General features: G+C 61.4%; 1 long non-coding RNA gene across 2 annotated transcripts; it reads left to right on the top strand.

The window, feature by feature from the left end:
- Nucleotides 1–2,241: 2,241 nt before the first annotated feature.
- On the top strand, nucleotides 2,242–9,766 carry LOC136793340 (uncharacterized). Of its 2 annotated transcripts, none has more exons than XR_010838532.1 (3): nucleotides 2,242–2,316; nucleotides 2,348–2,403; nucleotides 9,616–9,766. It is a non-coding gene; the product is annotated as an uncharacterized lncRNA (long non-coding RNA). The 2 variants fall into 2 exon arrangements; XR_010838535.1 differs by lacking the exon at nucleotides 9,616–9,766 and adding an exon at nucleotides 2,712–2,752.
- The last annotated feature ends 16,644 nt before the right edge of the window (nucleotides 9,767–26,410 follow it).

The following is a 26,410-nucleotide window of genomic DNA, read 5'->3' as shown; positions in this document are numbered from 1 at the left end:
ATAGACGCATCACCCCAGCTCTGCTTTGTCCTCACACGGTATCTCCCTGTGCTTGTCTGTGTCCAAAATCCCCTTTTTCGAAGGACACCAGTCCTATGGGATTAGGGGCCACCCTACTCCAGCAGGGCCTCCGCTTCACTGATCGCATCTGCCGAGACCCTAAGCCCCAGTAAGGTCGCACTCTGAGGTCCTGGTGGTTAGGACTTCAGCACGTGGATCCGGGGGGCACGGTTCAGCCCATCACAGTGGGCCTCATGGGCTGCTGGGAGGCTTATGTGAGCTGGTGCGTTTCGGGGAGGGCACATGGAAAGCGACATCAGGGTTGGTTATGAATGGCTCCCCTCCAGCAGGCACTGTCGTAGCTCCTGACGGAGCCTTTGAGGCACATGGCTTCCGCCGGCCGGGCGTCTGGCACAGCCTGTCTGTGCAACCCCGAGGTTCCCACATGCCGAGCCGGGAGGTCTGCTCAGCCAGGGTCCAGCTGGAAGCACAGAGGCTCAGGGATTTAATGGAGGCGTCGCTTCAGGAGCGCCGGGAAGGCCCAAGGGCGTGACGCGTGTGGCCCGGGGGCAGGACCTGCAGGGACACAGGCGTGAGTCTTCGGGACCCAGCAGCTGGGAGGGGAGCCCATGGGCTTGGGGGCGTCTCTCTCCTCAGCAGGGGCCTCTCCGGAGGCCGCTGGTGCCCCTGTGAGGCACGACGGGCTGGTTCTGCTGAAAGAAGCTGGCGGCCAGAATCAGCTGTGGCCGAGGGGACCAGGGGCCAGCGCCTGGGGCCAAAGTAACAGGAGTGACGTATGAATATCCTCTCCACCAACACCTGCCTCCCCACCGCCCTCCAGGGCCCCAGTTGGCAGAGCCTCACAGGAAGCCAGCTGGCCAGGGGGACGTCGTCGGCGGGGTCCTCACCCAGCAGCCCAGTGTGTGAACGGGCGGCTGGGAGCCCAGAGACAACAGATCAGGCGGGCAGCACGGGCCTCCCTTTCGCTTCTCCCCGTGTGTGCACCCCCCTTACACGGATGTGCGTCCAGCCCCGGCTGGCATGGCGACCGGTGGGTGCTTCTGCCTGACGAGATGCAATTACCCGTCGGAAAAACAGAGACACTGTCACCTCCTTTTGTTAAAGGGGCGACAAAATCCCAGCATCCTGACACCCACTTCCTGGTGACAATGGTGGCATTCATCTCTGGCAAGGTTAGTTTCTCTCTTAGTTCAGTTGTGATGTCATATGTTTTGTATGTTTTGGAATCAATGTTTGTATGTGAACATTTTGGAGTCATAGAACAGATTGTCAAGTTAACCACTGCCCTCTGTACGTTAATCAAATAGCAGTGGGAAAGGAAGGGCGCGGGGGAATGGAACCAGGACACGCGCGCGCACACGCACACGCACGCGCACACGCACGCGCACACGCACACGCCTGCGTGAGAAGGCACGCGGATGTGATGGGGCTGTAGGCTGGATTCCCCACCCGATCCCGAGGCACAGCCCACATTCACCATCTCCGCTCCTTCTGTCTCCTTTGCTCACCTGGCACCTCAGCTGGCCGGGGTTCTCTCCGGGTGGGGTGACCCAGTCTGACCTCGTTAAAGGGTCCGAACCCTCGGGCACCCTGCTTTTGCCTTTTGCGGCTGCTGTGCTTCTCCACTGACTTCCACGCTGGGGAGGGCCCTGGGGCCCAGTCTTCCTCCTCCAATGTCCCCTTCGGAGGTGGCGTCAACGGCCCCCGGCGGCACACGCACTGTCACCGGGCCAGCTGGTTCGGGGTGGGCGGGGCCCCAAAGGCCGGCTGCCGGTCTCGACTTCTATTCCGCGGAGCCACCGTTATGTCAACGGGAGGGAGCATCCCTCTCGGGAATCAGGGCATGTGAACCGGCAGAGACCGAGGCCGCAGGGTCGGGAAGCAAAGGTCCTGGGTTAGTAGGTGAGTGAGGGGCACCACTTCTTCTGCCCCTGGCTTCTGGGACCTGGAATCTGGCCTTGGGACAAGCAGCCTGTTGATTCAAGACATAAGTCACGCCCCGGGACAGAGGCCCAACCTCTCATGGGGTGGCGGCCCAACCGGCACCGGGACGCAGACGTCACTAGGCTGGACGTGACGGGGACCAAAGAAGTGGGAGCGCTGAGCCCACCCACATACTTTTACCATGAATGGGCGTCCTTGGTCGGGAGCAGTGTTGGGTGGAGTGCCAGGACGGGGCAGGGCGTGTAACGCGTGTCCACGGACAGCAGAGCCCTCTGCGGCATCGCGGCGGAGGCATCATGTCCCCATCCGGGGGGGACAACTCGCTGCCCCTCTGTGACGGCAGAGGCCCAGGTCATCTGCCAGACACCAGTGGGCGGCGCAGGTTCCCAGGAAAATGTGCCCCACGAGGGTCCCAGCGGGAGCTTCTGTTTTGGGCAGGTAAGTCACAGGGCGGAGGCAATGGGGGTGACCTTGGCCTGAAGGCTGCATCAATGAGCCCGAGCCTAACCTTTGTTCATGGGTCACCACGGCAAAGTGCCACAGACCGGGGGGCTTAGAACGGCAGAAATTTGTTCTTTCACAGTCTGGACGCCAGAAGTTTGAAATCCAGGGGATTCCGTCCTGAGCTCCAGGGGAGGGTCCTGCCGGCCTCCTCCTGCTTTCGGTGGCCCCAGGTGTCCCTGGGCTTGCGGCCACTTCACTTCAGTCTCTGCCTCTGTCGTCACGTGGCCTTTTCCTCTTCTTAGAATGTCGCCAGTACGTCGGGTTAGGGCTCAGCCCAATGACCTCATCTTAAGTTGGTTCCATCTGCAAAGAAGACCCTACCCCTGAAGCGTCATGGTCACAGGTACTAGGGTGTTAGGACTTGTGTGTATGTTTCGGGGGGACGTAACTCAGCCCACCACCGTCACCCTCCCTGCCGCCGCGGCCACTCCGTGAGGGACCCTGGGCAGGCACCAGGGCGGCTGGGGAGACACCCCCCCCGCCAAGGGCTCTGCCCGGATCCCGGGAGCCTCCTCTGTCTGCGTGGACTCCCTTTTGTGCACCTGACGGGGCAAGAGCATCTTCGCAGCTGTGTTTGCTCCAGGAGGGCCACCCCGGACCCTTCCTGCAGATTCCGGGTCACCAGCGTCCTCTTTCTAAGCCCGGGGTCATGCTTGGCAACCACTGGTAGACCTCTGGCATCTCTGGAGTTGGTGTCCATCCCTCCCGTGGCCGCCTCTCTGTCTTGATAAAGTGGACAAGCACATATGGTGCTGGGTGTTCGGCCGCTGGGTGGCTTCCTCCCCCTCCATCTTCGGGACCAGCCGGATTAGGGCCGCAGCACTCTAATTTACTGCTGGCCGGTGACAGAAAACGCTTTCAGAACCATGCATAAACCGAGCCTAAGCTTTTTGCCTTCCATCACAACTCGTGAGGAAATCCCCGTGAAGCTGTGGGTGGGGGAGGATGACAAAGGGGCAAAGGATGCATTTTTCAGGAGTGCTGGCCACCTCTCCTCTCTGCACCTCTGTCCCTTCCCGACCGGCTGGATTTCCGAGACGCCGTTCCTATGCGGTGGCAGATTGGCGCCGCCGTGCCTGACCTGACGGTCTCCTGGCCCGAGCAACACCCAGTGGGTGGTGAGCAGCTCAGACTGACCTGATGTCAACAGTCAGGCGTTGGGTCTGGGGCGCAGTAGGGGACCAGGAGGTCATCCTGCAAAGGACAAGTTACTCTCGGGGGAGACATGACTTTGCTTCCAAACCCTCTAGGTCTCTGCACTGTGATTCCTGGTTCCAGCTTCTCTGGGATTCCAAGCAGCATCCTTATTTGCTACAAACACTTCCATCGCTGTTGGAAGTGCCGGGTGATGCCGTCAGCAGAGCAGAGTGTCCTGCGGCCCACATCCACAGCTCTTGCCTTGGGCCCCGCTCAAAGCTGGAAACCTCTGGATCGTCCTGGAAATAGGAGCAGCCCACTCCTGGGGGGAGTGGGGGAGCGGGGGCTGATTTGCTTCCAAGATCCAGAGAGCTCTCCGAATGGCATTGCTCCTTCCGGGCACAGTTCGTGAGGGGCGGCTTCTGTTTCCCCTCTGAGGATCCATGTTTCAGACCGTGGTCCCCCAGAAACCTCATCCACGCATCTGACCCTTCAGTTTTCATGAGTTTATTACCCCCCCTCTGGTGCACATGGATCCTACCAAGTCATCCAAGACATTTGCCAACTCCCGGTCATCAGGATCGGTGGACTTGGTGTGTGTTCGGTGGACCAGCGCGATGCCCTGGGACCTCAGGGTGACGGAGATCTTCGTAGATAAGATTATGGCATCAAGTGGGAGACTAACAGGGGTCAAAGACAGGATCAAAAAGGGGAGGTCAGGGCTTCCCTGGTGGCGCAGTGGTTGAGAATCCGCCTGCCAATGCAGGAGACACGGGTTCGTGCCCTGGTCCGGGAAGATCCCACATGCCGCGGAGCAACTAAGCCCGTGAGCCATGGCCGCTGAGCCTGCGCGTCCGGAGCCTGCGCTCCGCAATGGGAGAGGCCACAACAGTGAGAGGCCCGCGTACCGCAAAAAAAAAAAAAAAAAAAAAAAGGGGAGGTCACATCCGCCGTGTGGGAGCAAATGCTCCACGTGGATACAAGGAAAAACACGCTCACCAAATCAACAGTGTGTCCCGCCCGGGGCTTTGCTAATTTTCTCGATAGAGTTTCCACGACTGGAAAATGCACCAAGGCTCATCACCCGATTAAATTTAGAATAATCCAGAGCAGTGGTTCTCAACTGCGGGAGACCCTCCCCCACAAGGGACATCTGGCAGCATCTGGAGACTTTTCGGTTGTCACAACTAGGGGATGACGCTGACGTTTAGTGGGGTAGGAGCCAGGATGCTGCAAAATGCCCTGCTATGCACGGGACGGCCCCACCATGAAGAAGGTCCTCGGCTGGGAGGTTGAGAAGAGCTTATCCAGGGTCCTTCCCTGAGACCCGTCCACCTCCCACATGTATATTCCAATTCCTGAGGCCACAGAGCCCACTTGGGTGGATGAGGGCTGGCTCTTTTGTGTCACCTGAGCATTTGGCTGGGGGATGCCGTGGTGTTTGGGGTCCCCAGGAACCTGTAATGTCTGCAGGCCTGTTTGGGGAGCACAGACAGTCTGCTAATAGCCTGCAGGCCTGTTTGGGGCAGGTCAGAGTTTGTTCTTGGGTTGGTGTTTCTGGATCCTTCCTGGAGGTCCCCTCCTGCCCTCAGCATGGGACTCAGACTGTGAACTGGCTTCAGGGGACCTGGGTGACAGGTGCGACTCTTGCAGTGACAGGGAGGTGTCCTGTCGTGTGGATTTTGGTCACATTTCCCCGGACCCTACGCCTACTCTGTCCCACGAGATGCCGGGATCGAGTCGCCATGACAAAGGGCACTAACCCTGCTAGTGGCCACTCCATCCAAGGCCCAGCGCGGTTCTTGTCCCCAGCTTGTCGGTGGCCCGGCTGCGGCTACTTCAGGACCTTGTCATCTCCACTGGAATCGGGGTCCCGCCGCAGTGCGTGCGGCAGGCTGGAATACGGCCAGAGATATGCAAGGTCCTCCTCCTGGAACCCGAGAACGAGGTCCTTGCGGATGGATCGAGGCCGGGATGTTGAGACGGGAGCCCGTCCTGAACCATCCGGGTCGGCCCTATAAGCCCTCACAAGCGTCCTCGTAAGAGGGAGGCGGGGGCGTTTGACACACACGGAACGTGGAGCAGAGGCCCCCTCGCCGATGGCCTCCTTTCCCAGGCCAGCTCCCAGGTGCCGTGGGGTGTGGGCTGCATGTGAAGTTCTCAGCTCGGCTGCTGGCCGCAGTTGAGGCCAGGTCTGTGTGCCAGCCGCCAAACTCCTGGAGCTGCGCCAGCCAACCCAGCAAGTCCACGAGCTCTGGTGAGTGAACCCGTGTCGGGAAACTCAGATGGAATTGACCTTGCATCTCATCCTTGGGACAACACCTGAAAAATCGGCTCTCAAGCCATTGCCTGGAGACCTTGTAGCCAACCTTCCTCTTCTTGGGGCATTTAAGTCAGGAGAGAGGCCGAGGTCTGACTCAGCTGTGGCCCAGAGGCGAGAGGGGGGATGCAGCTGGATCGCGGGGAGACCAGGCGCTCTTTGCCAAGCGACTGCCTGATGGAACCGCCAGGGTCTCCTGACAACGGTGGCGAGGTCCTCTGACGGGGTTGGGGGTGGGGGTGGGTTCTCTTTCTGAGACGCAGAGCCCGGGACCTTCATCTCTGTCCAAGTCCATCCAAACGTCCCTGCTCCACTACCCAGGACCCCGGGGCCGCTCAGCAGCCCCACAAGTTCCCCTGGGAATGGACGTCAGCCCCGCCCCCTCCCTGCAGTGGCCACTCCTACCGTCATGGTCAAGTGCGGCCACCACTTGGTCCCCAAGGTACCGACTTCGAAAGGAACATAGGTGATAGTTCCATTAGCTGTGAAGCCATTGTGGGGCATAGGCTGCTAGGGGCCCGTTTTCCTTGGCAAGGACACGGTCAAGCTGTCCCAGACCCTCAGCGGGGGCAGTTTGGATCCTCGGGTCACTGCTGGCACGGCATCCAGTCAGGAGAACCTGAACCGCCCTGCGTATTTCAGCAGGGGCGGTGACGCGGGGACCGTCCTCTGCACGGGCCTCGGAGGGAGAAGACGGAGAGCATCATGGGCCCGGCGCCGGGAGGCCGGGGGTCCGCCGGCCGGGCTCCGTTAGAGCCGTCCCCGCCCACGGGGGGCTTACCCTCCCCCTCCCCCCACTGCTCTCGCTTCAGGCTCTGCAGGACAGGGTCCTCCTTGCTGTTCAGAGTCAGACGACACCGTGACGTGTCCTCGGGGCCAGTTTCCCCGACTCCCATCCAGTGCAGCCCTGGTCTCTCCCCAGCGCATCTCCTGGTGTTTTCCTTCCTCCCGTCCTCTCTTTATCATCCAGGTAGAACTTAATGCCGTGAAGCACACAGCCCCCTGCCCCCGACCAAGGTGCGGGACACCCCACACCCACTTCCCCGAAGGGCCCCCTCTGCCCTGATGTCCACCCTGGCTGCTCTGCTCCCGATTTGCACTCGAGGTCCCTGGAGACGCTTTCCCGTCATGTCTGTGGCTTTGGCCTCGTCCTGTCCGCAGGGCACTCTCCGCTCTCTTTCATTTGCCGATTCTCGGTCTCTCCGTAGAGGCGAAGGCTCCATGATCAGGTGCCCTGTTTGTTTTGTCTCCCCTGACCTGCCTCGGAGCCTGGGGCCCGGCAGGTGCCCCGGGGAGTATTTGCTGAATGAATGAATGAATGAATGAAGGGGTGCAGGTACAGGTATGCGGTACGTCCAAGGGAACCAGGCGGCTCTGACTGGCAGGGAGACGGCCTCGCCCTCCCCGTCTGCTGCCCAACAGCAGCCCCACGGGAGGGGCGGGGCAGACGTGCAGCCCCTTCCTTCGGCTCCCAGGTGAGCTGGCCTCATCAAGCCCCTTCGTAATGGGAGTGAAGCTTCGGAGAAACCGACCCCCACAGACAGAGGCGCAAGCCCCTCCTCTCACCGCGGCCCCTGCATTCGAACCCTGTGCTGCCCCAAGTGACCGTGGACACAGCCTTGATGAGCCCCTGGAAGGCTCTCAGGCCGACTCCCAGGGTTTCGTGCAGACGAGCACAGGCAAACCTCGAACACGCACCCTGGAAACATTCCGTTCTGCTTCTGCAAGCAGATGGGAAGATGCGTTTTGTGGCGTAAACCTGGTTGGCGGTCTTCTTTCTCCAGAAAGGCAGCCCCTCAGCCACAAGGGGTCCCTCAGCTGCCTTCCGACTCTGGGGCGCGGGCTCCGGCCCCGACTGGGAGGCAGTGTCTCTGAGAGACTGGCTGGGGGCACGGAGATGCTGGCTCCGTCTGCAGAACTCCCAGGGTCCTTTGCATCTCATCCATTCACTCATTCATTCATCCGGTCATCCGCTCAGGGGGCAGCCCGGGCACCTGGCTTTCCCGCCCACCTTCCCCTCCGATAGCCGCCGGTGTGGGGCCTCCACGCAGACAGAGGCCCAGGGGATCTTGGTGGGGGGCGGTCGGTCCTCTGACGGTTCAACCGCTGCCCTGGGCTGGGCATGCTGGAGCCAAGCGGACGGACCCAGGCCCACTGAGCAGTCCACAGTGACCGGGCCACAGGGCAGCCCTGCCCACCAGCCGGCAGGGTCTACCCGAAATTCAGCACAAGCTGGGGCTGCAGCTGCTGGGCACCAGCAAGTCCCCCAGTGACCGACGGGTGACAGGTCCATCGGAGCTGGTGAGCGTCCCCCGCGGACATTGCCCTCCAGCCCCTGCAGGCCCGCTGTCCTCCTCTGCCACCTGACCCTGTGTCCCGAGGCTGACCTGCAGGGACCCCTCTTTGCTGTGCTGCCCCCTGGCCTCCCGGGGAGTTTGGCCCCTGAGGTCAGAGGGCTGGAGAGGGACCTATTTCCTCCTGGGGGATTAAAAGCGCCGCTGCTGAGTTTCTTTATCCCTTTACCCGTTGCTGGGCCCTCAGCCTACCGAGCCCCTGTAGACAGCGCCATACAACCTCCCCTCCCTCTCCTGCGGGCCCAGGCCGTCTCTTTCTTGCCAGGATTCTAGCTCCTCAAGATGGAGAGGGTGTCCTGGCCCCGGCTGTCCCTTCAAGGCTGGACGGCACTCACGGATGAGGCAGGGAGGAGGCTGCCCTGGGGTGCTCACAGAAGACCCCTCCGCGGGAGGGCCCGGCGGTGCCCCAGCCGGAGCCGGGTACCCCTCTGTGGGGTGCATCCATGGTGTGCATCGAGCTCCCGTCTTGGGCGGGGCACTGACTGCGGGGAGGGGAGGCCGTGTGGGGGCGCCTGTCTCCACAGAAGGGCTCTCTTGGGGCACAGCCCCTCTCACTGTAATCCAGGGATTTTCCTGGCGTGTCGTCTTTAATAGATGTTATTACCAACTGGAGCCCGATAGGCTGGTAATTATCTTCCTGGACTTCATCCTGAGCCCTAGTAACGCCATTAAGGGCTCGATGTGCGAGTCTTAAAACAGTGATTATTTACAGTGCGTGCCATTCAGCCCCCATAATCCTGACGTCTGTGTCGAGTCCTGGTCCTGGGAGTGAGGGCGGGGCTGAGGGAGCTCTGGCGTCCTCTCTGTCCCCTCCGCAGAGGCTGGCACAGCACTGCGCCAGCTCTGAAGGGTGGCTGGGGAAGACTCGGGGTCAGGCCTCGGCCGGAGCACTGCAGACCGGGTCCAAACTGCCCGCGACAGAGCTGCGTCTGGCCAGGTCTGGGGCCTCTGTGTGCCAGTGTCCCTCGGGGCCACCAGGCAGCAGAAGGGGGTCTGGAGCAGGGGGTGCATCAAGGCTCCCCCGGGGGCCCATGGGTGACCTTGGCTGAGTTGCATTTCCGGTCTGAGTCTTTAAAACAGCCAGAACCAGAACAGCTGCCTCCAAACTTAGGTGCGTGTTACCAGGTGAGAAGAGGCTACACTTTGTGATTCCGGCTCTGTGACGTTCCGGAAAAGTCCAGAGTCTCCGGGGACGGCAGAAAGACCAGGGCTCGCCAGGGGTTCGTGGAGAGGAATGAACGGGCAGAGAGCAGAGCGTTCTTAGGGCAGTGAAAACACTCTCTCTGATACCATAATGACGGATACGTGGCTTTCTACATTTGTCCGAACCCGTAGAATGTACAATAGCAAGAGGAAAGCCCAACGTGCAGGCTGTGGACTGCAGCGTGTCGGTGCAGGTGTGATCACGGCGTGATCACGGCGTGTCGGTGCAGGTGTGCCGGTGGTGACAGATGCATCCTCCGCGGGGGCGCCGACAGCAGGGACGGTGTGTGTGGAGGCGGGATGTGGGCAGGAGATCTGGGAACTCTCTGTGCCTTGCCCTCAGTTTTGCTTGAACCTGAAGCTGCTCTAAGAAAAAGTACTTTTCTTAAAAAGACGAGCTTGTCGGGGGCCGGTGAGGCCCGAATGAGCCGATGTGCGTCAGCCGTGTGTCTCGGCGAGTTTTTAGAGCGGCGGCCACGTGGCCAGCGTGGCTTAGGTCTCGGGACAGAGGAGGCGTCGCTGGGCAGGCGCCGCCCTGGGTCCCCCGTCTCGCCCTCCCCTGCCCTCCGGGGCGGGGGCTGCCCCTGGGGGTCCCCGGGGGCCGCGGCGCGCCGTGGCTCTCAGAATCAAGAGTCGGTGTGGAATCTGTGTTAGCGGCGGGGCGTGCATCTTTTAAATTATAAATAGATAAATAGTTAATTCAATAATAGAACTCTCTTGAATATTTCATGTGGCCCACGCACCGCAGCGCTTGGCCTGGATGTTGATGGAGCGGCTGTGAGGAATTCGAGGCGAACTGCCCCCAAGCTCCGATTAGCTCAGCCGCGGACTCAGCGGGAGCTGGCGAGGGGCCCCTTCCCACGCCTGGGATCGCACTGGTGCTTGTGTGATGCCCAGGAGGTGACCCTAGAGAGGCTGGGCTTCATCCCCCATAAACCACCGCTGCTCAGAGGAGGGACGAGGTTTGAGGAAAAGGAGGAGTTGTGGGTATTTTTATTTCCCCAGATTTACATGTTGAAACACCAAGCCCTTGTGCCTCCGGACACGGCTGTATCTGGATCTTCAAAGAGATAATTAAGGTAAAATGAGGTTGTTTGTGTGGGTCTTAATTTAACAGGACCCGACCCCAGAGGCACTCCCAGCGGAGCTGGGTTGGTGAGGTATTCAGCAGGTGCCACAGCACCACCCAGTGCATTTCCTCCAGGCCGTTCTGGCCCAGGTGGGACGCCGGTGGCCAGGGCGCCAGGCTGACGGAGTGTGGCGGCGGCTCCTGGGCTGTGTCCACGTGGACGGAGCCTCTGACTTGGGTCTCTGAGCAGCCCGTTGGGGCCTGTGGGGGCACCGCTGGCGAGGGTCTCCTCTGTGGGTCTGAGCCTCCAGGAGCCCGCAAAGCCGCACTTGCTGAACCGTCTTGACGTCTGCTTGGCCCCATCGACCCTGTGGCCAGCGGGGACCCGAGCCTGGCAGGAGACGTGGCAGCGCTGTGGGTCAGGTTCCCACCCTTCTCTGCAGGTGAGGGCAGGCCCTGCGGGTCACCCTAAGTGTGGGGAGGCGTCCACCCCTCAGAAGAGCAGATGCAGCTCGGGAACTGGGGCGCCCGAAGCCTCGAGTGCACAGCGGTTGTTCTGTGCCCTCGGTGCCGGTGACCGCTCCAGGGACCTGTCCTGTCCCCGGGGAGGGCGGCAGCCCCTCCCAGGCACGGTGGCCTTGGAGCAGATCCGTGTGCTGCGTGGCCCTGTCTGCTGTTGTCCCCGAGGCAGCCCTGCCTCCGTGGCCTGTTAGCTCTGCTGGCAGAGCTGTAGCAGTGACAGTAGATTAATATCTCTTTAATCAGCCAAAATGAACATGGCACGCTGGTGACAGTCCAATTTTCTGCTGACAGATCGTAGCCCATCTAAATCCAGCGCTCTGCTGATTTTTATTTCTGCCAGAGATAATTCAGTGTGGGAGGACCAGCCAGCAGCATCCCGGACGCCGCCTTGCTCTTCAATAAATCTCGCCACCGCGGCATTCCTCACCCACCTGTCAGGCGCCCGCCGCCCGGGGGACGGAATGCGCCTCCGTGGGCAGGTGGCGCTCAGAGGGTGTGGCAGAGCCAGGAGGCACGACGCGTCTGCCGTCGAGCTGGGCCCGATGCGCCTTTTCCCTCAACGGGAGCCACTGCTGGGTGTCTTGGAGGCCACCGGAGACAAAGAGCAGGGGCTGCGGAGCGGCTGCCCGCGTGTGCACACGTGTGGGGTCCCAAGGGGGCCCCGGCTTCGTGTGACTCTCCGGCAGCGGGAAGTTGCTTCTCTTCCCATCTTTTCTGCAGATGCGGAGAGCGGCTCTCGTCCAGTGTCCAGTGTCCAGTGGCGCGGGAGGTATAGGTGCTGAGTGAGGAAGGCAGCACCAGAGCAAAAGCCTCTTACCCGACGATGAGACCTCAGGGGCGACTGGGGGCTTCCGGGTGGCTCTTCCCAGGGGGCAGTTTTCATCCCACGGATGGAGGCAGCTCTTCTCTAAATGGGATTTTGTCACTGGCGTGGTCCTTGTACCCGCCGGCCACCCCTCTAAGGGTGACTAGGGTGCATGCGGCCTGCTGGCAGCCCTCCCTCAGAGGGTCAGTCCCAGAGGCTGCACCTCTGCCCGCTTTGCCTCAAGACCGGGTTCCTGGGCAGCTGGCGGGCTGCTAACTTCATCCTGGCAGCCAGGGCCTTCAGCTTGACTGTCCCCAGTGTCCACGTCTTTTGTGTGTGTGTGTGTGTGTGGTACGCGGGCCTCTCACCGCTGTGGCCTCTCCCGTTGCAGAGCACAGGCTCCGGACGTGCAGGCTCAGCGGCCACGGCTCACGGGCTCAGCCGCTCCGCGGCACGTGGGATCTTCCCGGACCGGGGCACGAACCCGCATCCCCTGCATCGGCAGGCGGACTCCCAACCGCTGCGCCCCCAGGGAAGCCCATGCACGTCTTAATTACAGGCTTCCTTTGCAGGACCTCCAGGTGGTGTCCTGGAGGCTGGACCACTCAGGCCGGAGTCACGGAGATCCCTGGCAGGGGCCCTGGTACCATTTGGGCCCAGTGAACGTCTCTTTCAGATCCTTGTCATCACCCTAAAGTCTTTCTTTAAAAAAAAAGAAAAAAAGATTGAGCGTGAGAAATAGTAATTAGAGGTGATGCTTCCAGTGTTTCCCGCTGAGCTGAAGCGGGGAGAGGCTGGTGTCAGCAGCCACAGGCGGCGGGGGGATGGGAGACGGTGTCTCTGCTGCGTCAGGCCCCGGCTCCAGCCTCACCCTGAACAGCCCTGGTCCCGGCCTTGGGACCCACCCCTGCCTGCCTGACGCGGCCCAGCTTCTGGCAGCTCTCCTCCCATTGTGCAGCTTTGTCCTATGCCTGCAGGGACCTCTGCTGACTTAGCTGACCAGGGAAGGGGAGATGGGGGCGCTGGCAGGGACTCAGTGCCTCCCCGGACACCTTTCATGGGTGGCTTCATTCATTCACTCAGCAGACATTCCCTGAGCCCTCCAGATGCTGGTGTCTTCAACCAGGTCACGGTCCAGAATGTGTTCACAGCCTGGCGGGAAGACAACACAGAAAAAATGACCTCCCAGCCCTTTGCCCTGTGCTGGGCTGTGCCCTTAGGGCAGGAAAGGCCAATAGGTGTCTCTCATTCCACTATGGCTCCTTCCCGTGTCCAGGGCAGACATCACTAATCGAATGCAGCCCTACTTTCCTTGAAGAGCAGTGTTGCTCCCTGCCCTTGGGTGAATCTTTGCCAGGATGGTGGTTCTGTCCTGCAGGAGAAGCTGCCCTGGGCTGCATCCTTCCCACCCAGCTGGGCTTCCGTCCAGAAGCCCAGCGCTCCATGCCGCGGCTCTGCGCCCTCTGCTGTGGGTCCACACCGGGCGGGCACGCCACACAATCAAACTCAAACGTCAGGGCGTACCATGCAGTGTGTCCATGTTGTCCACTTGCTGGCTGATGGCAGCCTCCACACCTCGTGGGACCCCATGGCCCTCCCACCCCCGCCTTCCAGGCCATGACTTCTCACTCCAGAGGGGTCACAGCCCTGGCTGGGGTCACTCAGCTTGCACATGTGGTCACATGCCCTGCTCTGTCCTTGGGGCCGTGCCCACCCTTTATGAGCTGGAAGTCTGGGGACAAGGGGTGCCATGACAGCTTTTCTGGCCTCTTCCTCCCCTGAGATGCTAGATGGTGGAGAGCACCCCGGCCCACCCCTGCACGGCCGCCACGGGGACAGAGCTGGCTCTGCCCATGGGGCCAGTCTGATGAGAGCCAGGCCCCGCGTGGGGGCTCCCAGGACTGGAGAGCTTGGCCAGGGCCTGCTGGGGAGGACCAGGGACAGAAGGAGGTGAGTCCCCCAGTCCCCGGCACTCTGGCTCCAGAGCTAGCTCTTGGGGACACATTTGTCGTTGGCCCCCAGCCTCCTGGGACAACTGCCCTTCTCGGAAAGGCACTGGCCCTCAGGGGCACAGATTGGGGGGGTGCAGTGTCCTGGCGGGAACCAGACCTGGCGGGATTTAATATGGGCAGCGCAGGACCTGACTGTCCCTGGCCTGGAGGGTGAGGGCAGAGAGAGGTGCCTGCGATAGAAGAACATGAGGGGTCGGGACAGCCGTCAGAGGAGCCGGGGCCTGGGGGCGGGTCAAGCCCGGCCGGGGGAAGATGACAGCTCCCCTGATTCACGTGCCCCTCCTGTCACCTGCATGGGCTCCCACTGGATGGAGCCTTCTGGGAGCCGGAGGACACGGGTGCCATGGCTGCTGTCCACACCAGGGCAGGGAGCAGGGAGGAGGAACTCGGGTCCGAGGGGCGGACGGGCAGAGGTGGCCCAGGCGGTCTGCTTCCTCTGAGGCACGGTGAGCTCGGGCCCTTCTGCCCGTGGCTGGCAGTGCCGCTCTCCGCCCGCCCCCAGCAGGGTCTCCCCTGGGAAAGCTGACCAGCCCGGGCCCTGCCCTGCCTTTGCTGCCCGCCCCCTGCCTGCCCGAGGAGGCTTCTCCACGCATGGGCCGTCTTGCTGTCCGCACCAGGTCACCTGGGCCGTCCGCCTCCTGGGCCGCCTTCTTCTTCCCACGCCATCCGCGTCTGCTAGGCTCTGCTGGGAAGCTTCCCGAGCCGACCGATTCCAGTGTCGAAGGGCCTTTCCCTGGAGGCCAGTGGCTCGGGAGGGCCCAGGGGTGGCTGGGCTGGGCGGTGGGGGATTCTCCGCCCCCCTCGCTCTTGCCTGAGGCTTTATTCTACAAACAAGCATTTGGTTCTGATGGTGAGAATCAGGGCCTGGGACAGGGAGGCTGGCCATCGGCCGTGATTCCCGACAATGCCTGGGAGCCCTGCCCTAGCTGTTGGGGCCTCCGGAGATCCCAGAAGGAGGCAAAAACTATTTCTTCAGAAAATCCTGAGAAGGATGGAGACACGGGCCCAGCCCCTCGTCCCCACCAGGAAGGACCCTGTGGCCAGCTCAGTCCCCTGGGTGCTGGTGGGTGTGAGCGGGGCGGAGCCTGCCCCGTGGCCGCGTCCTCGGAGGACTGGGCGGTGCTGCCTGCAGGGGCAGTGGTCCTGGGTGCCGTCAGCTCAGCCCCCGGCAGGGGAAGCCCTTTCCAGGAGACCCCAGGTCTGGGAAGGCCTGGGCACAACCCGGACCGGGTGGGACCCGGGTAGTGTAATGACGTAACTAGTCCCCAGTTCTCTGTGCCCCAAACACCTGCATCGAAACTCGAGGCCCTTTGGGTGGGAAATAAGCCCCTTCCCCATGCGTTCTACTGGGTCTGTTCTGGAATCTTTCCCAAGGCATTTAGAGAGTGGACGGAGGGGGTGAGACGGACAAAGTCCCCATGCACACACATGCACACAGACACAGACGGGTACCCACATTCACATGCACACACATGCACGCACGTGTGCACATAAGCAGACAGGCACACGTAGACTGTACACACACACGTGTGTGCATATGCACGCACGGACACGTGCACACGCACCTACACACGTGCACATGCACGTACAGATGAGTGCACACGTTCACACGCACATACGCGCGCACTTTCTCAGATGTGTACACGTGTTCACATACTCCTACACACATGCGTGCACCCTCTTTAAGGGCTCACCCAGGACTCAGGGCCCAGGGCCCCTCTGGCCCGCAGACAGAGCACGTGCCCTGGCGCGCATGGGGCTGCCTGCACAGACCCAGGGACGGGGGGCGCGCCTGGCGGGCGCGTGGGTGTGAGCGGCCGCGCTCTGTGCACCTGAGCGTGGATGCGGCGGACGAGGAGAACCGCAGCCCTGCTCTGGGCGTGCACACGGGCTGAGTCCTCGCCCCCCCACGCGTGGCACTTACACGTCTGCATCCGAACCTGTCTCGGGCCCCTGGGCGTGGGTCTGGGGCCGCGGCCACCCAGGCTGGTGGGCAGCCGGCCGGGACTCTCTGGTCCCGAGTCACCATGGAGACGGGCGGCATCTCCCCTCCCCCGGCCCTGATCTGGTGCCTTGTTCCCAAGGCCGGTCCTGACCCGAGGGCCGCCTGCATTTCCTTGGCCCCATCACACAGCTGACAGGCTGGCATTTCCCTTCCTGTTTGCTCTTTTTCCTCCCTGTCATGTCGACAAGCACAATCGTGTTCCCTGACAGACGGAAATATCAGCTCTCAAGTACGGGGACAAAGCAGGCTCTAAACTTTAACGAGAGGCGTTAATGGAAATAAAATGTAAAAGTCCCCTTCAGATGTGGGGTTTCTGCTTTACCGGAGAAAAAGTGCCCTAAATAATAAATAAACTATGTGTGTCTTAGTTCTTTTACGTGCGTGAATATTTAACACGTGCAAAAATGTGGGAGACCTGTTTGCTGGGAACAAAAGGAAGCACTTATTTAAGCCCCCAAAATGAATAAAGAAAGAAAGGTGACGGTGAAAACGGAGGAGATGCAGATTCCCTGGGGCAGCTGGGGGTTGGGGGCAGGGAGCTGCATGTGAGCTTGTCTGCAGACTGGCCCACTTCTTGGGGTGCAGGGCTCGGTCTGGATGGTGGCCCATGCGGTGGTCTCTGCACCCCCATCAGCGTGGGTCCCCTGGGGCCTGTCCCTGTGACCCCACCGGCTGTGGGCCCCCGGGGTCAGGCCTGCGTCCCACCAGCGTGAGCAGCTGAAGCGCTCGGCTGCAGCACCTGTTCCCCAAAGCCCAGGGAAGATAAGCAGACAGTAAGCAGGAGGGACCCCCGGGCAAACTGTAAAAGCCCCAGACGCACTCCCTTCCTACCCCTATCTGTCCCGTCATTCCTTGTTTCGGGAACACCTGGACACCCCTTGTTTATTTCGTGCCCACTGTGTACCTTGGGCACCAGGCCGTGTGAGTCGCCCAGGACCAGAACGACAAACCCGACAGCTGGGGGCTAAAAACAACGGAAGTTTGCTCTCTCCCGGTTGTGAAGCCTGGAAGTCTGAAACCAAGGCGTCCAGAGGGCCACGCCCTCTCTGAAGGCTTCAGGGGAGGATCCTTCCTGCCTCTTCCAGGTTCCGGGGACTCCAGGTGTCCCCTGGCTTGTGGCCACATCACCCCAGCCTCTGCCTCTGCTGTCACGTGGCCGTCTTCTCCCTGTGACGGTTTCGTCTTCTTATGAGGGCACCAGTCGTGTTAGGGCAGGGCCCCCCCCCAGTGCCCTCATGCTGACCTGGTTATATCTGCAAGGACCCCATCTTCCAATAAGATTGTGTTCACAGGCACTGGGGGTGGGCACGTCGCCACGCCTTTTGTGGGGGGGATACAGTTCAACCCTGGGCCCCAGGGCACTGTGAGCCCTTCCGAGGCCTCTTACGAGCAGGCAGCCTGAGGCCGAGGGGATAAAGCGACCTGCCCAAGGTCCCTCTGTCTGAGGGTGGGCTGTGTGTGTGTGTGTTGGGGGGGGCGGTCAGGTCTCTGTGGGGGTCCTGCTGGGGACCCCCAGGCTCCACCTCCCAGCCTCATGCCAACTGCAGGGTCTCTCCAGTCAACTCACATTTTCTATCACGCGGACACCTGGTCTCTTGCATCTCAGAAACGGGGGAGGAGTTGTGAGATCTTGGGAGATTTGGGGAATCGGTTTTCACAAGTTCATCCTGCCGCTTTCCACGCTTGTTATGTGCAGGAGGTGCTGAAGGTCTGGCCCAGGGCTGGCCTGCCCCCGGCCTTTGCACAGATGTTTCGGCAGACGACCGAGATGTGTGCACGTGCATCCTGACCCTCTGGTCTTCGCGACTCCAAACTCTGCAGGTGGTGGGTGCGGAGGAAGGAAACCTGGCTTGTTCTCTGCTCTTGTCCCCACTGGTGACCTGGGGAAGCACAGCTGTTTCTGACCCACCTTTTCTCAACTGAAAATGGGTGTCAGGTGGACACTGCCCCGTGCCCGCCACCAGTGGTCAGTACCTGGTTAAAGGACAATTGGATGGGCCGACAGACCCTCTTTCTGAAGTCAATGTGGCCTTTGTCACACCTCCTGCGGAACTTTCTAGGAGGCGGTGGGGTTTTCCGGGCATGGTCTGGCCCTTGTGCTACTGCTGCTAATAACCCTGCCACCGAAGTAGTCTCCAAGTGGACGCTGGCATCTTGGCCATCTGGGGCCCGCGTTGCCCACAGGAGACAGACCGGCTGGTCCCCATCCTGCAGATGCGGACGGCAGGATGGAGAGTGGGTCGGGCCCTTGGCCAGCGTGACCCCTCGCTCTGTTCCAGGTCCCCGCCTGGGGTCCCCTGGGGCTGTTTACTTGCACGTCTGCTCTGCTCTGTTACCCACCTTCCTGGAATCCCAGCGCTGCTTTTTTTTTTTTAATTTTTTTTTTTATTTTTTGCGGTACGCGGGCCTCTCACTGTCGTGGCCTCTCCCGTCGCGGAGCACAGGCTCCGGACGCGCAGGCTCAGCGGCCACGGCTCACGGGCCCAGCCGCTCCGCGGCACGTGGGATCTTCCTGGACCAGGGCACGAACCCGCGTCCCCTGCATCGGCAGGCGGACTCTCAACCACTGCGCCAGCAGGGAAGCCCCCCAGCGCTGCTTTTAATGATAATTCTTTTTTCTTCCCGCGAAGAGGTTTCACGGTGTGACCGCTCAATTATTCATTGCTGGGCGTCCCCAGAATGGAGAGGCAGAAAGTTTCCGAGGCTGAAGAAGGCTTTCCGATGTCCGTGCATTAATTTTTAAACCCGCTCGTGTCGGGGACCAGCCCGAGCTGTGCACCTTTCAGGCCGGTGGGCAGGTCGGACCACAGGGACCATGTGTTCTCGAGTCTCGTGACTGAGGACGGCCCAGGCGTGTCCTTGGTCAGAGCGGAATTCCAGGCTCCTGGCGGGAAGAAACTTCCAGACCTGGAAACAGATTTGTCGGTCAGAGTAGGAATTCTCAACAGGCCATTCAGCCAAGGCGGGAACGTTGTCCCTGGATTGTCACATGTGTTCCTATTTCCTGAGTCAGAAGAGAGTGGCCCAGAGGGTACACAGCTGCCCTTTGACAAGTGAGGAACCCGAGGCGTGTCCCGATGGGTTGCCAGCTCTTAGCGGTCTTCTTAGGACCTCATCAGGGGTCCAAGGCCAGGCCCGTCTCCAGGCAGGATCCGTGAGCCGGTAGGCGCGGAAGCCAAAGCGGGCCCAGACCATTCTCGTTGCGGCCAGAGAGAGCCCTGTGCGATGATTACACTAACCGCATCATGTATTCCAGCAGCACTGGGGCGAAATGACTTTACAGCAGCGTTTTGTGTGTTACATGTGCGCATAAATATTTCCATAAAACATGCGTTAAAATATAAAAGTGGGCCCCAAATATCAAAAGTTGCGAGGAGAAAGCCCACAGCAAAGCCCACGTGACAGCCGGTTCCCCAGGCAGCTGTGGACCGGTCTCCCCCACGGGTGGGGATGTGAGCGCCACCCCCAAACCCCTCGTGGAGGGGGCCGGCTCAGCGCCCCGCCAGCCAGCCCTGGCTCTGCTGAGGGGCTGGCTCGGGGCCGGCGGGAAGGCGGTGTCCCTGCCCCGAGTCCCGCCCTCCCTGTGCTTAGGGTCTGGGGACGCCCCCCAGCCCCCCCCCCCCCCGCCCTGACAACACCTGGGCCTGGCCGGCCTCTGCTCGCAGCTGCCCTCCGTGAGCCCTCTGACACCACACACTCCCTCAGCCCTGACTTCCCAGCCAAGCCCACCGTCCTGGTGGACCAGTGTGGCCAGGCTCAGGGCTCCCCCAGACCACGCTTCGCCACCCGTGGGCTCCGGCCACAGAGCCCGGGGCCTCACGCTCGCAGCACGGCTCGTCCCTCTCAATGCAGCTGCGCCGGGCACGGCGCTACCAGCCGAATGCAAGTTAGTTAACTCACCACGCTCCACAGCTGCCCCACGCGGAGGTCGGCACAGAGAGGTCAAGCGACTTGCCCGAGGTCACGCAGCCAGGAAGTGGGGGAATCGGGAGTTGAACCTGGCTGCCTGGCTGCAGCCCCCTGAGGTCCCTGAGGACCCAGTTTCCCCAGAGGCGTGGCGCCTCCTGGCCCTACTCCTGGCCAGCTCTGAGCACATCAGGCCCGCCAGCCCCATCCTCCGGGCCTCCGTGAGCAGCTCGGAGCCCTCGCTGCCGCCCTCCTTTCTGGCTGTCCTCTGACTCGGGGTCCCTGGCTGGTCCCGAAGGGCTGCCCCAAGCTCGGTCACCGTTGCCCGTCCAGGCCTTGGCCCTCCCTCCTCTCTGCCCAGCGGGTGGGCTCCTGTCTGCGGCAGCAGGACATTCCCTGCCGGTTTCCAGAAGCCATGCTTGGACTGTGGACACAGGTTAGATGCTTATTTGGGGTGAGGTGGGGGGAGCTGATGGAGGAGGGGGACCTGAAACCCCTGTCCCGGCCTGTCCCCGGGCCCCAGCTCGGGCCTTGGAGAGATGAGGACGAATTTTGTGCTGGAGCCCAAGCTGGGAGCAGGGGAGCTGTGTCCTGAGTAGTCGGGGATCCATGGGGGGACGGTAGGGCAGGGTCGCCCACAGGGACCCCTCCAGGGTGAGCTGAGGTCGCCAAGTTCTGAGGAATTAACAGACTCAAACCCATTTAGAAACAGGACAGAATAAAGAATGGACACTGGGGGCACCTCCATGGCCCCTGCTCCTCGTGTGTTGACCGGGAACCTCTGCTTCAGCCTCTCAGCTGAGCGCTGGGGATCCCCCAGGTTTGGGGGCCCCCACCCTGGATCTCGTGCTGATGCTGCAGCTTCACGGAGGGAAGGGCGGAGCTGAGCTCCCCACAGCAACACAGCTGGGGAAACATGGGAGCAAAGCCATCCCTGCAGGGGGCTCCCCCCCACCCCGCCTCTGGTCCCCAGACCCTAGGTCTGGGGCAGGGGTGCGGAGCGGGGTGCCCAGGAAGCACTGGCACGCGGAGCCCCCTGGTGGTGAGCGGTCGCCACTGCAGCCGCGTCCATCCTGGGCGGGGACCTGCTGGGCCCAGTTCCATCCCGACCGGCTGGCCCCTCTGGGATCTGCCCTCCTCGGGGTCCTGGGATCTGAGTGTGCGCCCACCCAGGGCTCCAGGCAGGGTGGCCAGATTTAGCAACTACAGATGCAGGACTCCCAGTTAAATTTGAGTTCAGATCAACATGCTTTATGCAAGTGTGTCCCATACAACATCAAGACATATTTACACCAAAACATGAAGTGTTGCTGATCTGAAAGTCGGAAATAACTGGGCGTCCCGGATATCATCGGGCAACCCTAGCTAGTGGTGAGAGTTCGTGCAAAGAACCAAAGAAAGAACCCGGGACGAGCCCTGCCCTGGAGACTCCTGGGTGGGAGCTGAGGGCCGATCCGCCACCCGCAGGGCCAGGCAGTGGTGTGATGGTGGGACGTGGGGAGGCCGCCGGGGCGGGGGTCCCGGCATCAGCACGGTTCCGTCCCCACAGCAACCATTCCTTCCACAGCTTTCTGGAGCAGTAACTGGCAGGGGGCACAGCGCAGCCACTTAAAGCGCGGCTCAGCGCTTCCAGGATGTGCACAGGTCTGCGCTACCACGCCCACAAACAACTTCAGGACGTTTCCATCACCCCCGAGCCCCGTTCCCTTCAGCTCTCACCACCACTCCCTGCCCCGCTGCCAGCCCCTGGCGACCGCAAATCTACTCTCTGTGTGTGTGTATTTGCCCACCTTGGACTCGGCCCCAGAGTCACGCCTCTTCGCCGGGCCTGGGCCCCTCTGACGGGGTTGGCCTCGGTCATGGGGAAGGCAGGGTGCTGGACTTGCAGCCCTGGGAGGCCGGTGTCGGACATCTGACATCTGGGACATAAGAGAATAAATGTGTGCTGTTTTCAGCCACCGAGTTTATGGAAATTTGTTACAGCAACAATGGGAAACCGATACCAGCTGCCCAAGGACTGGGCCACGTCCTGCTCGGGGTGCCGAGCCGGCGCCCATCCTTGCCTCCATGCCACCTTTACCCCCGTCAGCCCCCGAGGCCCCGGGGACGGCGTGGGGTTCAGTGAGCTGATGCTTGAAGCTCATCCAAGGAGGTTGGGGTCACGCGAGGGATGGGGTCCGGGGCTCGCCTCGCTCTGGATTTCCAGGGCGGGAGGCCCTTGCAGAGCGGGGACCCCTCCCTTCACACCCGATGCTCCCCTGTTCTAGAAGGAGTGGGGGGGCTCGAGCCCGGTCAGGAGCGGGCGACAGCGCCCCACCCAGGGATGAAGACACACAGCTCGGCCTTGGGGACAGAGGGGCGGGTGGCGGGGTGACCTCCACCTCCCTTGACCCCTTCACCCTGCAGCCCTGGGGGGGACCCACTCTGGACCAGACGCCCTGCACTGCTTCTCTTCTGCCACCGCACGTAGGAGGGGCCGAGGCTGGAAGTGACTTGAGACTGGAATGAAAGACAAAACGCCTTCCTGACTAGAGAGAGATGCTCCCAGATGTCAGGCAGCCGCGACGGGATCTGCCCCGGTGCCCAATGGCGGTGCCACGTGGGGCGGGCGAGGTAGCGCCGAGGGGTGGACGGGATCAGACTTGCTCTGTCCCCGCCAGTGACCTGCACCCGGTGGCCTGGCTCCTTCATCACGTCTGCTCGTTCCTGACCCTCGAGCGCCCCAGCCATCCTTGCCCCCAGGACGGCGGGCAGGTGTGGCGGGGAGGGGGGGGCAGGGGGTGCTGAGTCTTCCCCTCCATGTGGGGCTTCACCTGGGCTCAGGGCAGGACCGGTTTGATCGGCTCTCTGGCCTCCCCGCCCTGAGCTCCCGAGGAGGAGTCTGTCCCGTCCCCGAGCCCCAAGGACTGGCTGACGTCGGTGGGTCCCCCACCCCCAGGGCCCTCCCCCTTCCTACAGGAGGTGACCCTGGGCCTCAGCTTCTTCGTCTGCCCCGCGCGTGCACTTGAGGGGACTCTTGCCTTGGGGGACAGCTTTGTGTGTCCCCAGCTCCTCCGTCCAGGGGTCTGTATTTTTAGGGTGAGAAAGGTTACTCAGGGCCTTATGCTATCAATGGCATTTTTTGTTGTTTGTTTTTTTACCATTATAGAATTATTTAGTGCACTTATTCACTTGGACAGGTTCATGGCGAAAAATGGGAGTCTGGGATTATATCGAGATTTTAAAAAACTCTTATGAAACTATACCTCACGCGGATCTTTTTTATTTTGGGGTGCCTTTCCTCCCGGTGGACCCCTCTGGGTGCAGCTGGCCTCGTGGAGCCCATGTCTCGGCACCATCCCAAGTGTACAGTGAGGGATTCTGGGGAATCCTGGGACAGCAGTGTTCCCGGGCCGAGGGCTAACTTGGGGCCGGGACTGAGCAGCTGCTCCCAGCGTGGGGCGCTTCCAGTGCCGCCTCGGGCCTGAGGGCCGGACACCCCTGGAAGCCCCTCGCCTGGGTGCCGGAGGAGGGGGCCTCCCATCCCTCCTGGGACCTGGCCGGTCTGACGTCTCAGAGGGTCTGCTTCTGGGTTGCTGGCGTTTCAGAGAGGAGAGAAGAGGCTATTCTGAGAATTTCAGCAGCTACGTGCCTCCAAGCCCTCCTGGTGTCAGTGGAGCCAGGATGGTCCAGAGTTGGGCAGAAAGTCTCGTCCTCAGACAGTGGGCGGTGCTGTGTTTCTTGAGTATTCTCTCTGCGGGGAAGAAGGAGGGGAAGGGGCTGGCAGGTCCCAGGCTCCAGGTGGCCTTGGAGCAGCCCCTCCCTCATGAGGACAGAGTGGGACATCCTGGGGACAAGAGGGCCCTGGCCTGCGAGGGACACGTGCGGCTGCAGGCTGGGGCCGGGCAGGCGGGGCTCCCACCTGGTCCATCGGCCACGCTGCAGGCGGGAGCCCCGGCCCTCCAGCCTTGCGGAAGCATCACGCTCATCTCCGTGGTGTAGGATTTTAGCCTCTAAGACAGAGAGTCCCAGCCAGAATGTGAAATTCACAAAATGAAATCTCATCAACTGATTTCAGATGAAAGGTAGAAAGGTAGAAAGCGTCCCATGATCCCCCCGATCCAGGCGGGCCCTGCTCCAAAGGGGGATCTGGCTTCAGATTCCAAGCTCACCTCCGAGGGACAGGAACACGCTTCACGTTCTCAGCAGTTCCAGGGCGTCCGCGAGCTGCCGCGTCCCTTCCACACGAAACCAGGGACCCAGAAGCATGGATGTGTGCGTGCGTCCGTCATCCCCAGCCCCTTTAAGGAGAGGAAAAAGCACTCTCTCTTTCCGAGAGCACGCCTCACATCAAGGCGCCTGTCACTTCGTAAAAGTGACCCCCCAAGAGGCCGTCACACCCTAACGGTGGGCCACGGGGCGCCCCAGCCCCGCTCGCCTTCCCGTCCCGGAGCCGATGGTGCAGTGGCCTCCGCGCACCCCAGTGTCAGGAGCGATTTGCTACGCTGCGTAAAACATCTTAGGGCCGTTACGTTTCCCAGATTGTTTTACAGCAAAAGTCGGTGTCAATGTTATGCTTTGAAACATTTAAGCAACAACAGTTTACGGTCTCCGATCTTCACGGTTTGGAAGACCAAACACTCCGCTCGACTCGGCCAAATCGATGTTTGAAATTCAGGAGAAACCCCATCATGTTACAACAGGAGAGAATGTCCCGTGAAGAAAGCGCCCAAATCACTCCAAGATGTTTCAGGTTTCACGTCTCCTGCTCTCTACGGAAACCCGTTCGTGTTCTCAGGCTTGGAGTCAAAATACACAGAAAGGGGATATTTTTAGACAAGCACATTTGGAATCAGATCGCCCGCTGCAGCGCTCACGGAAGCCTCCTGGGTATGGGGGGTGGCGACGCAGCCGCGCCTCTCTCAGGGTCCTCAGGCACGAGCTTGGGTGCCCGGTAGGGCAGGGGAAGGAGCGTGGCTGGACTGGTCCCGTCCCTCGATGACACGGAGTCTTCTCTGGCAGTAGAACAGTCTCTACATGGTTAGTGTCCGAAGCACAGTCCACTCTGGGAGCCCCCCTTGCGGTCCATCCCGCTCCCTGGAGCGAGCGGGGCCCAGGGGAGCCTGTGCCCACGTGTGCAGGTCCGGAGCACGCACGCGGGTGCACCAGTTCACGGTGGGCTCCCCTGTCAGGGCCCGGGGGACACGGGGACCCAGCTGGACGTTCCCACTAATGTGCTAGCTTTGCAGAGATGCGGGTGAGACAGACCGCGTTTTCGCTCATAATCGGAACAAACACGGCATGAAAATCATGGAGACAGAGAATAAATACGGACCCCTGGGCTGTCTTCACAGAACCACTGCTGTTATAATTACTGCGGTAATCCATTTGAGCCCCGTGGAGAAGATTGGAGGCTGCGACCAAAGCTCCGTTGGCCGGTCCAGGCGAGCTCTGCGGCTTCTAGCGCGTTGGGTCCGATGATGGTGCAGCCCCCTCCCTTCCTTTCTCCTCCCTCCGCTGCCTGCTGCTGTGTCGTGCCAGGGAGAATTCCAGCAAATAGCGTCTTCCTGGGCTGCACGGCTGCTCAGAGCAGGTGTCTCCCGTCCAGTCGGCTGTTCCCAGACCTCTGATGCCCTGACTCCCCTCCTCCCCACGACTCTTGCTCTGAGCCCACGGCCAGCATCTGTGTTCCCAACTCGGGAAGAGCCTAGAATGTCACTGAGAGTCCTGAGGACCACCCCCGTCTCCAGAGCTGGTGGGGTGGACATTGACATCCCGCCCGGGTGGCTCGGGGGGCGGCCCAGCCGACCAGCGACAGAGCGGGTGTCTGCAATGGGCGGTCTGCCCCGTGTGGCGGCCGTGGGCGGCCGGAGGTGAGGCCACAGCTTATACCCCAGGTGTGAGCCTTCGTCTCCAAACCCGAGCAGGGCTCGGCCACAGGAAGAGCTCAAGGTTTGCACTGGGACCGGGGGGACGTCTCTGGAGACCACTGAGGGGAAGGCTTAGGCCCCGCCATCTGGAGGGGGGAGGGGAGGCGGCCCGGTTAAATTTTAGTGTAAAGAAACGACAGACGACTTCGCAGTGTAACCCCGGGTATCAGCGTGCGTGCGTGGATTGTCACAGCAAATAGCACAGGCAGGCACCTCAAACAGCAGGGTTCACTTTCCCCCAGTCCTGGAGGCAGAAGTCCGAGGCCGGGCGTGGGCAGGGCCCCCGAGGCCTACTCTCCTTGGTGCGTGGACGCTGTCTTCTCCCTGGCGCCCTGATGGTCGTCCCCTGGGCCTGTGTCCTGACCTCCCTTTTTTATAAGGACACCAGTCCGATTGGAGCAGGGCCCACGCAAACGACCTCACTTTAATTCGGTCTATAAGACCCCATCCCCCAATACCATCGCATTCTGAGGTCTGGGGGGTTATAGGGCTCCAACATAACCTTTCGGGGGGACTCAATTCAGCCCCTGGCCACGTGTCTTGTGCAATATTTAGAGCGTTCTCAGGCTAAAAGTTGCTCGTTGCTCATCTGAAATCTAAACATAACTGCGCACCGTGTGTTTTTCTTTGCTAAATCTGGCTCCCCTACCTGTAAAGCCAGTGTCTGGGTCCCTCCCTCCCAGCACCGGTCCAACCCCA

The sequence above is a fragment of the Kogia breviceps genome, chromosome 1 (genome assembly GCF_026419965.1).
Source record: "Kogia breviceps isolate mKogBre1 chromosome 1, mKogBre1 haplotype 1, whole genome shotgun sequence".
NCBI classification, from domain to species: domain Eukaryota; kingdom Metazoa; phylum Chordata; class Mammalia; order Artiodactyla; family Physeteridae; genus Kogia; species Kogia breviceps.
Note: the sequence above shows the minus strand (reverse complement) of the source record. Positions and strands in the feature narration are given on the sequence as shown.